An 18,085-nucleotide genomic window follows, 5' to 3' on the forward strand; every position below is an offset into this window, starting at 1 on the left:
TTTGCCGCAGCATTCGCTCGGAGGTTCAGAGAGCCGTAAGGTGCTGCAAGGATGGGTGGTGGTTGCAGGTTGCTGAGGACATAGTCTGCCTCAATGGCCCGCGATCACAAATCGCTACTTAATTCTATAAAAAAAGGAACCTGCAGCGCCGCACCTATTGCCATCATTAGGGGAAAGAACGGTGATCCAATCTCTGACCCCCAGGAACCGGTTTGCAGATTTGCTGAGCATTTCTGTGAGGTCCTGGGGGAGGGGACATCCCGCAGCCTGGATAGCAACGTGGGACAAAGTGGGAATGACCCTACAGAGGCTGCGGTGCCTCAAATATTGGAAGAAGTCACCCCCTGTGAGTGGCTAGCTGAGGTGCTATCTGTTGAGGAAGTACTGAAGGCAATCCAGAGTCTTAGACCAGGAAAGACACCGGGCAGAGATGATCACCCAAGCGAAATGCTGAGGGAGGGTGGAGTTTGTGCACAGACTGCCCTACATGACATCATAACAACAGTCTGGACCACTGGATGGGTTCCGCAGGACTGGAAGATGCCCTGTACAGACTGGAACAACTCCAGGGGCATCTCACTCCTCAGTGTGCCGGGAAAAGATCTGGCAAAGATTATTCAACTTTGCTTTGCTAGGCACACTGAGGAGAGGCTTGCGGAGCCCCAATGCGGTTTCAGGAAAGGACGGTCCTGCACAGATGCAATATTTTCTGTCCGTCTGCTACAGCAGAGGTGTAGGGAAATCCAACAAGACCTACATCTCTGCTTTATTGACCTGGTCAAGGCCGATGATACCATCAGTAGGCCTGGGCTTTGGGTAGTTCTTCGTGCTTTCGGAGTCACTTACCCTCTGCTCACAATCAATAAGGACCTTCATAATGGTGAGTGGGCCCGGGTAAAACTACGTGGCCGGGAGTCGGAGCCATTCTATGTACACCTTGGGATGCGACAGGGATGTCCTCTGGCTCCCACATTATTTAACATCTATTTCGACCACGTAGTTCGTGAAGATATCTGTACCGGAGGAATTTACATCTGGTACAGATACAATGGGAGGCTGATCGATGCCTGGGTGGGGTCAAGGGATGGCTCCCTATTGCGCAACCATGTTATGTATGCCGATGATGATCTGGTAATTGCTGCTCACTCAGAGGAGGAGTTGGAGGCGCTGCTGCTGAACCTGGAGCGTGCCACTAAGAGGTGTGGCCTTACCATCAGCCCCACCAAAACTAAGCACCTGCCTGGGTATTTGTACCATCGGACACTCCACCCCCACAACTCCCAATTGGTGATAGGGCAGTTGTGGAGAGAGTGGAGAGTTTCCCATACCTGGGCAGAGTGCTCATGACCGGCTCCGGTTTAACGGCAGAGGTCTCACTCCGAATCAGTCGAGCGGCATTATCTTTTCATCGGTTACGTAACGCTGTGTGGAAGCTACCTGGTCTGTCGCTCTGCATGAAACTTCAGGTCTTCCCTCACTTCTCTACGCTTGCGAAACGTGGATCCCCCTATTGGAAGATCTTCGCCGGTTAGAAACATTTAGGCTCACCTGCCTACTATCCATCCTGAGTTTAACAAGGCTGGATTGTGTGAGGAGCTCACAAATCCTTGAAAGATATTGACAAAATTCTCATCGATGAGCTCCTCCGGCAGGGAAGGCTGCGTTGGCTGGGCCATGTAGCCTGCATGTCCAGCCACCGCATGCCTAAACAGCTTTTGTTTGGCCGGATCGAGGGGGCGAAACGGGCGGCATGGGCTAGAGAAGAGATGGAGTGATGTGGTACAGGAGGATGCGGTGTCAAGATCGGCCCCTGTGGAGGAGGCTCGTGAAGGATGCTACTGGGCAGTCGGAGGCAGTCGCCCTCCAACAACAACGGAGGGCAGAGGAACAACGCTCACAACAACGAGCGGAGCGCCGGGTGGCTAAAGCACAGCAAGTTGGCACAGTAGGGGGCACAGGTGGTGCATTAGCTAGTCGTCTCAGTCAGTCGACCTGTGGCATCTGGGTCTGCCCCGTGACCTCCTGCCAGCGGGCGTTCGACACTTCACGTGGCCTCAAGGTGCACATTGCCTGGCACAAGCGTCGTGGTGACGTCACCACCACTTAGTGGCGAATGGCGGTTGTTGTTGTTGTTGTTGTGTGTCTCTATGTGATACAGGGTATGTCTAGCCATAGACTCGCGCACTGCATCGCGCGCGTTCTGGCCTCCCCTAGGTCGACTCGGCTTCAAATGAGTACCTGGTGCGGTGCGTAAACATCGCCACTGGGGAGACAAAGGCGGCCGGGCGTGGTGTTGGCCACCCTCCCCCTCGTGTGCTGTGCCAGCCTTTACAGTATATAGGTGCTTGCTAACAGCACTTTCCCCTACAGTCTGTTAAGGCTATACGGGGGCTCTTTGTATTTGTTTTTGTCTCTGTGTGTGTGTCTCTGTGTGTGTGTGTCTCTGTGTGTCTTTCTCATCTTGGTCAGTCGACCCGTGGCACCTGCTGAGTCTGCCCCGTGACCTCCTGCCAGCGGGCTTTCGACACTTCACGTGGCCTCAAGGTGCACTTGGCCTGGCACAAGCGTCGTGGTGACGTCACCGCCACTTAGTGGCGAATGGCGGTTGTTGTTGTTGTGTCTTTCTCTATGTGTGTGTGTGCCTCTGTGTGTATGTCTCTGTGTATTTCTGTGTTTCTCGGTTTATTTAGACACGTGTCTGAGGCTGGATTTTTGGCACTGTTGTTGATTTGCATGTAAGCACTATTTATTTAGTGTTTCTTCTGTTTGTAGTAAGCGCTGGCATGAGTTCCATGTCAATAATCTGTTGCTTTGCCCCTCATTTATTTGCGCATTCCCACCCCGCAATGCCCTGCGACTGACACCACCACCGAGGCTCTTGGGCTGTGGGTCTCTGAGTCTCGTTCTAACTCTATGGATCTCTCTGACATCACCACGACGCTTGTGCCAGGCTATGTGCACCTTGAGGCCACGTGAAGTGTCGAACGCCCGCTGGCAGGAGGTCACGGGGCAGACCCAGATGAAAACGGGTCGACTGACCGAGACGACTGGCTGATGCACCACCTGTGCCCCCTACTGTGCCAACTTGCTGTGCTTTAGCCACCCGGCGCTCCGCTCGTTAGATCGTTATGTGATTTTCTGGGTCTCTTTGGAACTCTGTGGGTCTATGTCTACATGCAACCCTTTGGGTATCTAGGATGAATATCTGCGTAAAACGATGAGTACATGTAACCCTATGGGTCTCTATGTAACTCTATAGATCTCTGTGCCATCCTACGAGTCTCCATATAACTCTTTGGGATTCTATGTAACTCTATGGATCTCTGCGTCATCCTACGAGTCTCCATGTAACCCTATGGGTCTCTATGTAACTCGATGGATCTCTATGTAACTCTATGGATCTCTGCGTCATCCTACGAGTCTCCATGTAACCCTATGGGTTTCTATGTAACTCGATGGATCTCTATGAGACTCTATGTAACTCGGTGTAGCTGCTGTCACTGCCGTCCATCTAGCAGAGCTGCTGAGCTCGATGGGACTTTCCAGCTGAAATAAAGAGGAAATATGCGTGTGTGTGTGTCTGGGTGTTTCTAATCTGCGTGCTTCCTGGCGATGTTTACACAACATTTAGGCTGGCATGCCTACGATCCATCCTGGGTTTAACCAGGCTGGATTGTGTAATGAGCTCACAAATCCTTAAAAGATCAGGACAAAGTCCCATCGGTGAGCTCCTCCGGCAGGCAAGGCTGCGTTGGCTGGGTCATGTAGCCCACATGCCCAGCCACCGCATGACTAAACAGCTTTTGTTCGGCTGGATAGGGGGGGGGGGGGGCTAGACGGGCGCGGCACGGGCTGGAGAAGAGATGGAGTGATGTGGTACAGGAGGAGGTGGAGCTGAGTGGACTTGCCGATGACTGGTACCAGCGGTGTCAAGATCGGCCTCAGTGGAGGAAGCTCGTGAAGGACGCTACTGGGCAGCAACAACGGAGGGCGGAGGAGCGACGCTCACAACAACGAGCGAAGACTAAAACGCAGCAAGTTGGCACAGTAGGGGGCACAGGTGGTGCATCGGCCACTCATCTAAGTCAACCCGTGGCACCTGGGTCTGCCCCGTGACCTCCTGCCAGCGGGCGTTCGACACTTCACGTGGCCTTAACGTGCACCTAGCCTGGCACAAGCGCCGTGGTGACGTCACCGCCACTTTGTGACGATTGGCGGTGTGTCTGAGTGTGTTTGTATCTTTGTCTTTGTGTCTGTCTGTCTCGCGGTGGTGCAGCGGTTAGCGCGCTGTGTGCTACGAACCCGGCAACCCGAGTTCGATTCCCGCTCACGGCCAACGCCCGTGACCCCCCCCCCACCCCCCCACACATACAAATATAAAGATCCCCCGTGAAGCATTGTGGCAAGTGCTGTTGGCGAGCACACACATCTAAAGGCAAAGTTTCCCGGTATATCCTTTAACAGACTGTCAGGGCAAGTGCTGTTAGCGAGCATCTACGAAGGCCGGCACGGCACACGAGGGGGTGGGCGGCCAAGACCCACGCCCGATCGTGGCGATCTTTACACACCGCACCAGGTACTCATTTGAGGCTGAGTCGACCTAGGGGGAGGCCAAGGACCGCTTCAGGTAGTCGTCACTGGCGTCGGCGGCCGTGAGCGGCCAATCCAACTCGTGTCGCCGGGTTCGTGGCGCACGTGGCGCGCTAACCACTGCGCCACCGCTCCCCAAACGCACGCGCGCAGACACAGAGACTCAAGACTCGGTGCGATGCAACATCATCAGCAGCGGCTACCCTCTTCGCGCTTGATCCACGTTGGGAATGTATGAAAACATAGGCGGCATCAACATTCCTCCGGCAAAGGGCATATCCCCTTGTTGTTTTTCCCACCCCTCCAACCCCCCGCCGTTTCTCTCTCTCCCTCCTCACCGCGATCCATGCTTGCTAAATGTGCAGGGGATCTAAACAGTCATCGATCAAGTTCCAGTGGCGGCCAATGCAACGCCACGAAAGTTCCGTGTTTTTGTCGCGGGCGAAGCCTCCCTCGACGAGGGCCGCTACTTACCACCCTCCTGCAGATTAGCGCGGTTGGCTAAGGTACGGTGCGAAAGAAGTTCGACGTGCAGAGCGACACGGAGAGACGCACGGAGACAAATTCAAGACGCGGGTCGCAGGAGCGCGACTGTGGACGAGCAATACAAGTTATGGATCGTCTAGTAACACCCATAGAGACACATAGAGACACAGAGACACATAGAGATACATAGAGACCCATATAGATACATAGAGACCCATAGAGATACATAGAGACCCATAGAGATACATAGAGATACATAGAGATACATAGAGATACATAGAGACACAGAGACACATAGAGATACATAGAGACCCATAGAGATACATAGAGACCCATAGAGATACGTAGAGATACATAGAGACCCATATAGATACATAGAGACACATAGAGACATAGATATATAGCTATACACAGAGACACATAGATATATGTAGCGATACATAGAGACGCGGTTCGAGGTGGTGGGTGGTGGGTGGGTGATGCGTGGGTGGGTGGTGGATGGTGGATGGTGGATGGTGGGTGGATGGTGGGTGGTGGGTGGTGGATGGTGGGTGGATGGTGGGTGGTGGATGGTGGATGGTGGATGGTGGGTGGATGGTGGGTGGTGGGTGGTGGATGGTGGGTGGGTGGATGGTGAGTGGTGGATGGTGGGTGGATGGTGGGTGGTGGGTGGTGGATGGTGGGTGGATGGTGGGTGGTGGGTGGTGGATGGTGGATGGTGGGTGGTGGATGGTGGGTGGATGGTGGGTGGATGGTGGGTGGTGGATGGTGGGTGGATGGTGGGTGGATGGTGGGTGGATGGTGGATGGTGGATGGTGGGTGGATGGTGGGTGGTGGATGGTGGGTGGATGGTGGGTGGTGGGTGGTGGGTGGTGGATGGTGGGTGGTGGATGGTGGGTGGATGGTGGGTGGTGGATGGTGGGTGGATGGTGGGTGGGTGGTGGATGGTGGGTGGATGGTGGGTGGTGGGTGGTGGATGGTGGGTGGATGGTGGTGGTGGTGGTGGATGGTGGGTGGTGGGGTGGTGGTGGGTGGTGGGGTGGTGGGTGGTGGATGGTGGGTGGATGGTGGGTGGATGGTGGGTGGATGGTGGGTGGTGGATGGTGGGTGGATGGTGGGTGGTGGATGGTGGGTGGATGGTGGGTGGTGGGTGGTGGGTGGTGGATGGTGGGTGGATGGTGGGTGGATGGTGGGTGGATGGTGGGTGGTGGATGGTGGATGGTGGGTGGATGGTGGGTGGATGGTGGATGGTGGATGGTGGGTGGTGGATGGTGGGTGGATGGTGGGTGGATGGTGGATGGTGGATGGTGGGTGGTGGATGGTGGGTGGTGGATGGTGGGTGGATGGTGGGTGGATGGTGGATGGTGGATGGTGGGTGGTGGATGGTGGTGGTGGATGGTGGGTGGATGGTGGGGGTGGATGGTGGATGGTGGATGGTGGATGGTGGGTGGTGGATGGTGGGTGGTGGATGGTGGGTGGATGGTGGGTGGTGGATGGTGGGTGGATGGTGGGTGGTGGATGGTGGGTGGATGGTGGGTGGATGGTGGATGGTGGATGGTGGGTGGTGGATGGTGGGTGGTGGATGGTGGGTGGATGGTGGGTGGATGGTGGATGGTGGATGGTGGGTGGTGGATGGTGGGTGGTGGATGGTGGGTGGATGGTGGGTGGTGAATGGTGGGTGGATGGTGGGTGGGTGGATGGTGGGTGGATGGTGAGTGGTGGATGGTGAGTGGTGGATGGTGGATTGTGGGTGGTGGGTGGAGAAGCGTTGCACATTGTTTCACTCCCCGCGTGGGGAGTTCCAACTCAGCCGTCGAGCTCTGGACCGCGAGTCGGGCGCGCGACCCACTGGGCCACCACTTGCGGCAGCAGTCGTTGTGGATAAAATAAAGTGAATAACAATAAGAACCATTTAACCATCGTCGTCGCCGTCGCGAATGTTTGCCTTCTAACTCGGAATTGCCACTCGCTGGGGGGGTGCAGAGCCGTGGCGCGCGTGGTGAGCGCTTCGCACAACGAACACGGCGGAATGGAAGTTCAACTCCCGGACACGGCTGGCGAAGTGAATATCTCAGACAGCCTCCTGCACATCCACCTTGACCAGCGTGGTGAAGTATGGTCAAACGCCCCGACCGCATAATTGTAGGCTCTCTCCCAGCGGTGGATTGAGAAAGGGCTCAAAGTAAAATGTATTTATTTTAGAATTTGCTCTCTCCTCCGCTGAAGCACTGCGATAACAGCCGCAACACGAGTTGGACTTTCTAATCACGCGATGTGTCTGTATGTATATATAAACTTACCGTGCACTCGACTTCAATCCCACCGTTTCGTGACACTTTAAAGCTTTCAAAGTCTCGAGATAGATAGACCAGGAGGGCTGGCAAAAAAAAGTAACCACAAGAAGAAGAGCCAAATTATTTTATTTAGTTTAAATCGAATTCGGTAAAAAAAATAAAAAAAATAAAAAAAACTCTCCCCCCATAAATATTTCAATAGACAGCAACAATACGGACGCGTGGTGAGCGCGAGACGGCGGTGTGCTCCTTAGTGGAGTTGGGTCACCACACAGTAAGTCCTCACGAAGAGCCGAGAGAGACGCGACTCCCAAGTCGACACCCTGAACGACTCAGCTAATGCGAAGCTCGTCACGGTTGTACCAAACACACACACACACGCGCGCGCACACATATATATAATGTACAACAATGTTCTTTCTTTTTTTTCTTGTACAAAATGCTGCTGCTCTCGCTATCTGTACCGGTCAAACGAGACGGCGCAAGTCACCCGTGCCTACCGCAGAAGGCGGCTCGGGTATGTTCCAGAGTGCAGGATGCATGCGGGCGAGTGTTTTGAGACAGCGATGAGGGCTCGCTCTACCTCCTCTGATGTCTCTGCCGGGTCACTGTGCCTCATTGTAGGCGCAGGCTTTGTTGGGAAGCCTCGTGGGTGAGTCTCAAGACTCGGGGTTTCTTTCAGGAGGGTCCTGCCACGTATTCTGTGCTGCTTGCTGCTTGCTGCTGCTGGTGTGTGTGTGCGAGACTCTATTTGAGTAAGATTCGGGTAATTCTAGATTTGAAGCTTTCGTGACTGCAATGATTCATATTCTTAGGTTTTTTCGGTAAAGTCACGTAGGTAAAAACATTAAAAAGTAAAATAAAATAAAAATAAAAATCACGACGTTTCGGAGGCAACACAAGCTTCCGTCTTCAGGTGGTACCGTCACAGCCACGACAGCTGTATCAAGTAAATGAGAGATTGCAGAAGCTACCACTCCGTTTATATAATGGTTGGAGAAGGTGGTGGGGCAAGGGCCGCATACTTATTATTAATATGGTAAGGTGAGGTTTGAGACTAAGAATAGACTATTCTTAGTATCAAACCTTACCGAAAAAACCTAAGAATAAGATTCGGGTAATTAATTTGGCATCGGAATGTTGGGGCTAATATCGGTCACATTGTGTGCGCGTGTGTGTTTTGTTGTTGTTTGCTCTGGGAGGAAACCCGACGGAGAACAGGGAGAGACACAAACTCCACGCGGACATGCGCCCGGGTTCGGGAGTCGAACCGTGGCACTTATTGTCATCATCGCTTCACACAAACTGCGCTACTCTTGACGCATACAAAGCGTGCGTACAACAATGCCATCGTAGGGCCGGTCACCGTCATCGTCATTGCCATCAATGTCCTAATCATCATCATCATCATCATTGTAATCGATATCTTAATCATCATCAGGGACATAATGCGATTGATTTATCAAATGTCTCGTCGCGCTTACAACTCCACAATTAGAAGTACAAATACGGCGCCGAGGAGTAAAAGTAAACAAGAACAGGTAAAGGTACAAGGCCTGCACATTCTTTCTCAAGCCACTACTGAACGGTGATGATTACTTATTGATCCAGGAAAAGCTAAACTAAATTATTAACTATTTTTATTTTACCAGGTAGGACCCATTGAGCTCTTTTTAAATCCTTTATATTAAGTTCGCTTGCTTGCGTGCTTGCTTGCTTACGACCGTGCAAATCTTTCGGTCGTTTTTTAACCCATTTCCCGTGATCCAATCGAGCTGACATTTTGCACACAGACTCGTTGTGCGTGACAATTTGTTTTCGTGAAAAAAAAATTCCGAAATGTTACACTGTTTAGGGAAAAAAATTAAATATTTAATTACCAATTGCTTAATGCTGGCAGACAATCATCTGACCCATAGGTAGCAGCCATCTCAAGCCAAAGGACGAGAGGACTCTAGCCGCCACGCATATAAAGGATTTAGAGTGAAACACTTTTTTTTTACGGGTTAATTTTTAAAATCCTTTATATTAAGTTCGCTTGCTTGCTTGCTTGCTTACGACCGTGCAAATCTTTCGGTCGTTTTTTAACCCACTTCCCGTGATCCAATCGAGCTGACATTTTGCACACAGACTCGTTGTGCGTGACAATTTGTTTTCGTGAAAAAGGAATTTCCAAAATTTTCCACTTTTGAGAAAAAACAAATTTTCATATTTAATTTTTAGGAATGTTTTTTCATATTTAATTTAAAATACCAATGTGATGAAAACTCTTACTCAAGAAAAACAGAAATGAATAATAAAATGAAACCGATGCCACGCATATAAAGGATTTATAGTGAAAAACTTTGTTTTTACCGGTTAATTTTTTCAGAAGCAACCTGGCCACAAATAATAGCGAATCACCACGTGGAAACGTATCGCTGCCGAATACTCTAAACGCGTGATGTTGATTCTAAATGTGGGGAGGGGGGAAAACCAGAGGACCCGGAGAAGGCTATATGGGGGATCTTTGTTTTTGTGTAAATGTGTGGAGCGGTGGTGATATGGTTAGCGCGCTGCTCTACGAACTCGGCGACCCTATGTGAGTATATGGGTCTCTATGTGAGTATATGGGTCTCTGTGTTAGTATACGGGTCTCTATGTGAGTATATGGGTCTATGTAAGTCTATGGGTCTCTGTGTTAGTATACGGGTCTCTAATGAGTATATGGGTCTATGTGAGTCGGTGGATCTCTACGTGAGTGTACGGGTCTCTATGTGTATATACACGAGTCCCTATGTGAGCCTATGAGTCCCTATGTGAGTCTATGAGTCCCTATGTGAGTCTATGAGTCCCTATGTGAGTCTATGAGTCCCTATGTGAGTCTATGAGTCCCTATGTGAGCCTATGAGTCCCTATGCGAGCCTATGAGTCCCTATGTGAGTCTATGAGTCCCTATGTGAGTCTATGAGTCCCTATGTGAGCCTATGAGTCCCTATGTGAGCCTATGAGTCCCTATGTGAGCCTATGAGTCCCTATGTGAGTCTATGAGTCCCTATGTGAGCTTATGAGTCCCTATGTGAGTCTATGAGTCCCTATGTGAGCCTATGAGTCCCTATGTGAGCCTATGAGTCCCTATGTGAGTCTATGAGTCTCTATGCGAGCCTATGAGTCCCTATGTGAGCCTATGAGTCCCTATGTGAGTCTATGAGTCCCTATGTGAGTCTATGAGTCCCTATGCGAGCCTATGAGTCCCTATGTGAGTCTATGAGTCCCTATGCGAGCCTATGAGTCCCTATGTTAGTCTATGAGTCCCTATGCGAGCCTATGAGTCCATATGTGAGCCTATGAGTCCCTATGTGAGCCTATGAGTCCCTATGTGAGTTTATGAGTCCCTATGTGAGTCTATGAGTCCCTATGCGAGCCTATGAGTCCCTATGTGAGTCTATGAGTCGCTATGCGAGCCTATGAGTCCTATGTGAGTCTATGAGTCCCTATGCGAGCCTATGAGTCTCTATGTGAGCATATGAGTCCCTATGCGAGCCTATGAGTCTCTATGTGAGCCTATGAGTCCCTATGTGAGTCTATGAGTCTCTATGTGAGTCTATGAGTCCCTATGCGAGCCTATGAGTCTCTATGTGAGTCTATGAGTCTCTATGCGAGTCTATGAGTCCCTATGTGAGTCTATGAGTCCCTATGTGAGTCTATGAGTCCCTATGTGAGTCTATGAGTCCCTATGTGAGTCTATGAGTCCCTATGTGAGTCTATGAGTCCCTATGTGAGTCTATGAGTCTCTATGCGAGTCTATGAGTCCCTATGTGAGTCTATGAGTCTCTATGCGAGTCTATGAGTCTCTATGTTAGTCTATGAGTCCCTATGTGAGTCTATGAGTCCCTATGTGAGTCTATGAGTCTCTATGCGAGTCTATGAGTCCCTATGTGAGTCTATGAGTCCCTATGTGAGTCTATGAGTCCCTTTGTGAGTCTATGAGTCCCTATGTGAGTCTATGAGTCCCTATGTGAGTCTATGAGTCCCTATGTGAGTCTATGAGTCCCTATGCGAGTCTATGAGTCTCTATGTTAGTCTATGAGTCCCTATGTGAGTCTATGAGTCCCTATGTGAGTCTATGAGTCTCTATGCGAGTCTATGAGTCTCTATGTGAGTCTATGAGTCCCTATGTGAGTCTATGAGTCCCTATGTGAGTCTATGAGTCCCTATGTGAGTCTATGAGTCCCTATGTGAGTCTATGAGTACCTATGTGAGTCTATGAGTCTCTATGTTAGTCTATGAGTCCCTATGTGAGTCTATGAGTCCCTATGCGAGTCTATGAGTCTCTATGTTAGTCTATGAGTCCCTATGTGAGTCTATGAGTCCCTATGTGAGTCTATGAGTCTCTATGTGAGTCTATGAGTCCCTATGTGAGTCTATGAGTCCCTATGTGAGTCTATGAGTCCCTATGTGAGTCTATGAGTCTCTATGTTAGTCTATGAGTCCCTATATGAGTCTATGAGTCCCTATGTGAGTCTATGAGTCCCTATGCGAGTATATGAGTCCCTATGTGAGTCTATGAGTCCCTATGTGAGTCTATGATTCCCTATGTGAGTCTATGAGTCTCTATGTTAGTCTATGAGTCCCTATGTGAGTCTATGAGTCTCTATGTGAGTCTATGAGTCCCTATGTGAGTCTATGAGTCCCTATGCGAGCCTATGAGTCCCTATGTGAGTCTATGAGTCTCTATGCGAGTCTATGAGTCCCTATGTGAGTCTATGAGTCTCTATGTGAGTCTATGAGTCCCTATGCGAGCCTATGAGTCTCTATGTGAGTCTATGAGTCCCTATGCGAGCCTATGAGTCTCTATGCGAGTCTATGAGTCCCTATGTGAGTCTATGAGTCTCTATGTGAGTCTATGAGTCCCTATGCGAGCCTATGAGTCTCTATGTGAGTCTATGAGTCCCTATGCGAGCCTATGAGTCCCTATGTGAGTTTATGAGTCCCTATGCGAGCCTATGAGTCCCTATGTGAGTCTATGAGTCTCTATGCGAGTCACTGGTGACCAGGCTTAGACGGCCTACTCGCGAGACTCGAGATCCCGGTTTGGTCATCGTGATTCAGGGGACTGCTCGCTTAAACACAAATGTGAACCCGGCATTTTCAGTGGGGTGCGTCTCACCGCCACTTGACCCCGTGACCCGCACAATGTTTTACCTCTTTAACCGTCCGTGCACCGGGGACATATTGAGGACGCTGAGCTTAAGCAGGCCCAGAGGGAGACGCGGGGGAGTGAGGAGGAGACACAGGGAGAGAGGGAGACAGGGGGGAATGGAGGATACACAGGGAAAGAAATGGAGACGGGGAGAGAGAGGGAGACAGGGAGAGGAGAGACACGGGGAGATACGGGGAGACACGGGGAGACACGGAGAGAGGAGAGACACGGGGAGAGGAGAGACACGGGGAGACACGGGGAGATGAGAGACACAGAGAGACACAGGGAGACACGGGGAGACACGGGGAGACACGGGGAGGGGAGAGACACGGGGAGAGGAGAGACACGGGGAGATACGGGGAGACACGGGGAGACACGGAGAGAGGAGAGACACGGGGAGAGGAGAGACACGGGGAGACACGGGGAGATGAGAGACACAGAGAGACACAGGGAGACACGGGGAGACACGGGGAGACACGGGGAGGGGAGAGACACGGGGAGAGGAGAGACACGGGGAGAGGAGAGACACAGGGAGAGAGGGGGAGACACAGGGAGACACGGGGAGACACGGAGAGACACGGGGAGACACGGAGAGACACGGGGAGAGGAGAGACACAGGGAGATACGGGGAGACACAGGGAGACACGGGAAGATGAGAGACACAGGGAGAGAGAGGGGGAGGGTGCCACGATTAGAGTCGTTAACTTTTACTGAAGCTCTCTCGTGGCCACGGTTAAGAGGCTGCCGTGAGATTGGCGTCTACCGCTCCACCCTCAGATCGGTCCGCCCACTCGTTCTGTTCCCTATTTATCGTCCGCAGTGGAGTTGTTTTTTTGTTGTTGTTGTTGTTGTAGCTTAGTCTTCGTATTCTTGACCCGCCCTGGCTAGACATCTGTGAAATAAAGGAGCTTCATAGATCATCGGATTCCACCCGCAGACTAAATAAACGTTCTGATGCTGATCTTTCTTCTTGCCTATGATGAGGAACGCGTTCAGGAGCTGGATACCAATGTCTGCTGCTGCTGGCCACGATACAGAGAGAGAGTTCGTGTCGCTGTTCCTTCATCACCGCTCCTCGCTAAGTAAACTAAACTTTTCTTTTCTTTTCTTGGTTCTTTCGGTAAAGTCACGTAGAAGGGAAATAATAAAATAATAAAAATAAAACATAATAAAATAATAATTATCATTTTATTATTTCCCTTCTACGTGACTTTACCGAAAGAACCAAGAAGATGAATCCCTGCAGTCACGAAAGCTTTAAATCGAAAATTTATTTTATTGTGCCCAGGTAAGGCCCACTTAGCTGTACCGCTCCTTTTCAGAAACGAGCTGGCCACAAATGATTGCTCATTGAAGGGGCTTATCACATGGAAATGTATAGCAGCCAAATGCTCGAAGCACGTGTTTCTAAACGTGGAGGGAAAAACCGGAGGACCCGGAGAAAAATCCACGCGACCACCGGGAAAGAGAGAGAGACACTCAAACTACAAATATACAGCAGCAGGCTTCAGGGTCGGGACCGAACACCCACGACCTCCTGTATACCAGGCGAAGTAGTTAACATATCGTAGCCACCGTGATGATGATGATGATGAAAGAGAGAGACACGCAAACTCCAAATATACAGCAGCAGGCTTCAGGTTCGAAATCTAACCCACGAACCTCTTGTATACCAGGCGAGGCAGCTACCACAGTACTTCGTACTGAGTCATAAAATTATATTATATATTTTTTACCTCCCCACACCCCCATGAATTGCAGACAAGCCATTTGCCAACTGGCGCCGCGCTATTTTAACGCTAAAACGACTTCAAGTCAGACAGAGTTGGCACAGAATGTTTGCGTGACTTTTTGATGACTGCGCGCCGATAATACGCGGGCCGGAATGTATTCGGACCATCAAAGCCGCCACCACCACCACCAGCACTACCAAACAAAGATAAAGATCCCCCGTAAAGCCTTAACGGGCTGTTAGGGCAAGTTGCTGCTAGCGAGTAGCACCTATGCAGGCCGGACAGTGCACACGAGGGGGTTGGGTGGCAAGCACTACGCTCGGCCGCCTTTGTCTCCCCACTGGTGATGTCTTTACACACCGCACCCAGGTACTCGGGAAGGCCCAGGACCGGTTCAGATAATCGCCACTGGGTGTTCGCCGCGAGCGGGAATCGAACTCGGGGTCGCCGGGTTCGTAGCGCAGCGCGCTAACCGCTGCACCACCGCTCCCCTCCAGCACTACCACCACCACCAGCACCACCACGACCGATTTGTATGATTAAAATTTTTTTTAAATCCTTTATATTAAGTTCACTTGCTTGCTTGCTTGCACGCTTACGACCGTGCACATCTTTCGGTCGTTTTTTAACCCACTTCCCGTGATCCAATCGAGCTGACATTTTGCACACAGACTCGTTGTGCGTGACAATGTATTTTCGTGAAATTTTTTTCCCATAACTTTACACTTTTCAGGAATTTTTTTTTATATTTAATTACCAATTGCTTAATGGTGGCAGGCAATCATCTGACCCATAGGTGGCAGCCATCTCAAGCCAGAGGACGAGAGGACTCTAGCCGCCACGCATATAAAGGATTTATAGTGAAAAACTTTGTTTTTACGGGTAATTTTTTTTACCAGCTCAGTCCCACTGAGCTGTACAGCTCTTTTTCTAGGCGACCTGGCTATCACAGATGATAGCTCAACGAAGTGGCTCATCAACATCATCATCATCGCGTGGAAATGTTTGTTGTAAGATGGCGAAGTCAAGTCGAAGGATGTCCCTCCCGTGTCATACCGTTACCACCGCCGCGCAAGAATGATCGAGCATCGGGGCGACACCCTCATTACAGAGGCAGCGGCTATCTCTTTCCCGACATCGAAAAAGCCCGAGGGGCTCCGGGATTCGCGGTTTAATTACAGACGGAGGAGCGGGGGGAGGGAAGGGAGTGATGGGGTAAGGGGGAGGGAAAAAAAACACAAGAAAAATTATAATGCCCTTCTTTGATGGCCCGAGAGATAAGCCGAGGCTCGCGGTCGGTGGGTGTGCGGGGTGGGGGAGGGCGGGTGATGTGCCCCGCGGTGGCTAGGAGATGTTAGCTACCTCGCCTGGTATACAGGAGGTCGTGGGTTTGATCCCGACCCAGACGCCTGCTGCTGTATATTTGGAGTTTGCGTGTCTCTATCTCATCATCACCACGGTGGCTAGGAGATGTTAACTACCTCGGCCGGTGTACAGGAGGTTGTGGGTTCAATCCCGACCCTGAAGATGCCTGCGGTATATTGAGTCTGCGTCTGTCTCATCATCATCACGGTGGCTGGGAGATGTTAACTACTTCGCCTGGTATGCAGGAGGTCGCGGGTTCGATCCCGACCCTGAAGATGCCTGCTGTATATTTGGAGTTTGCGCCTCTCTCATCATCATCACGGTGGCTAGGAGATGTTGACTACCTCGCCTGGTATGCAGGAGGTCGCGGGTTCGATCCCGACCCTGACGCCTGCTGCTGTATATTTGGAGTTTGCGTGTCTCTATCTCATCATCATCATCACGGTGGCTAGGAGATGGTAACTACCTCGCCTGGTATACAGGAGGTCGTGGGTTCGATCACGACCCTGAAGATGCCTGCAGTATATTGAGTTTGCGTCTGTCTCATCATCATCACAGTGGCTGGGAGATGTTAACTACCTCGCCTGGTATACAGGAGGTCGTGGGTTCGATCACGAACCTCAAGATGCCTGCTGTATATTGAGTCTGCATCTGTGTCATCATCATCACGGTGGCTAGGAGATGTTAACTACCTCGCCTGGTATATAAGAGGAAGTTTGCGGTGTCTCTCTTTCTCCTCCTGGATATCGCTCGACGTAGTGGCTCGTCATCACGTAGACATTCATATCAGCCGTAGCATCTAAACGCGCTATGTTGATTCTAAACGTGGAGGAGAGAGAAATTGGAGGAATCCGAAGAAAAGTCCACGGTACCACGGGGAGAATAAGCACACTCCAAATAGTCAGCTGGCGTCAGGGTCGATGCATCGGCCCACAGTTTGGGTTGCATCACCGCAATGCCACGGCTGTGGCTCGTGCCCGTTAATTTAACACTCATGAAGAAGACGCAACGCATCGGCCTGGTGTTCATGTGAAGGAGGAGGAAAGTCAAAGCCAAGACGAGGCGCGGTGATGATGATGATGATATTCCTAGTTTTTTTTCGATACGTTCCATTCATTGGCTACCACATTCTGATAAGCTCCTACACCCCTCCTCCCCCTTAACTTGTATTTAAGAACTTGTATCTTGGAATCGCTGCCTCACTTGATGCAGCAAATTTAACTGTGACGGTCCCACCTGATGACGGAGACTTGTGTTGCCTCCGAAACGTCGTGATTTTTATTATTTTATTTTTTATTAATTTTAATTTCATTTTTTAACCTACGTGACTTTACCGAAAAAACTAAAGAGCATGAATTCCTTGCAGTCACGAAAGCTTCAAATCTAGGTTGATGATGATGATGATGTTTGCGTCTCGAATGAAGACGAGTTTTATTCTGGATGCCCGCGTTGCTCTGCTCTGTTCGCATAGCAGCAGCAGTAGCAGCAGCAGTAGTAGCAGTAGCAGCAGTAGCAGCAGTAGCAGCAGCAGTAGCAGCAGTAGCAGAAGCAGCAGTAGAAGCAGCAACAGTAGCAACAGTAGCAGCAGCAGTAGCAGCAGCAGCAGTAGCAGCAGTAGCAGCAGTAGCAGCAGCAGTAACAGCAGTAGCAGCAGTAGCAGCAGCAGTAGCAGCAGTAGTAGTAGCAGCAGTAGTAGCAGTAGCAGCAGCAGTAGCAGCAGTAGCAGCAGTAGCAGCAGTAGCAGCAGTAGCAGTAGCAGCAGTAGCAGCAGCAGCAGTAGCAGCAGCAGTAGAAGCAGCAGTAGCAGCAGCAGCAGCAGTAGCAGCAGCAGCAGTAGCAGCAGTAGCAGCAGTAGCAGCAGCAGTAACAGCAGTAGCAGCAGCAGTAGCAGCAGCAGTAGCAGCAGTAGCAGTAGCAGCAGTAGCAGCAGCAGTAGCAGTAGAAGCAGCAGCATCAGCAGCAGTAGTAGCAGCAGCAGCATCAGCAGCAGTAGCAGCATCAGCAGTAGCAGCATCAGCAGTAGCAGCATCAGCAGTAGCAGCATCAGCAGTAGCAACATCAGCAGTAGCAGCATCAGCAGTAGCAGCATCAGCAGTAGCAGCATCAGCAGTAGCAGCATCAGCAGTAGCAGCAGCAGCAGTAGCAGCATCAGCAGTAGCAGCAGCATCAGCAGCAGCATCAGCAGCAGAAGCAGCAGCAGTAGCAGCATCAGCAGCAGCATCAGCAGTAGCAGCAGCAGCAGTAGCAGCAGCAGTAGCAGCAGCATCAGCAGCAGCAGCAGTAGCAGCATCAGCAGCAGCATCAGCAGCAGTAGCAGCAGCAGCAGTAGCAACATCAGCAGTAGCAGCAGCATCAGCAACAGCAGCAGCAGCGTCCTTCCGGATGAGTGAGATGCTAGGTTGGTAACAGCAGCGCCATCCCAGATAATAAGTTGA

At 50.9% G+C, this 18,085-nt stretch overlaps 1 protein-coding gene across 2 annotated transcripts in view; it reads right to left on the reverse strand.

Moving 5' to 3' along the window:
- The window catches only part of LOC133356573 (endothelial transcription factor GATA-2-like), an 82,964-nt gene that overhangs the window by 38,757 nt on the left and 26,122 nt on the right, over positions 1-18,085 (reverse strand). Inside the window, exon 1 of one of the 2 annotated variants that reach the window (XM_061574160.1) lies at positions 7,377-7,544. The exons of the other annotated variant lie outside the window; for it this stretch is intronic. The gene's annotated coding sequence lies outside the window, so the exon portion shown is untranslated. Of the gene's footprint in view, positions 1-7,376; positions 7,545-18,085 lie in introns of those variants that run through there. 2 annotated transcript variants of the gene reach the window in all.

This window comes from Lethenteron reissneri, chromosome 54, assembly GCF_015708825.2.
Source record: "Lethenteron reissneri isolate LAM-NWPU_2019-01 chromosome 54, ASM1570882v1, whole genome shotgun sequence".
In the NCBI taxonomy this organism is placed as follows: Eukaryota; Metazoa; Chordata; class Hyperoartia; order Petromyzontiformes; family Petromyzontidae; genus Lethenteron; species Lethenteron reissneri.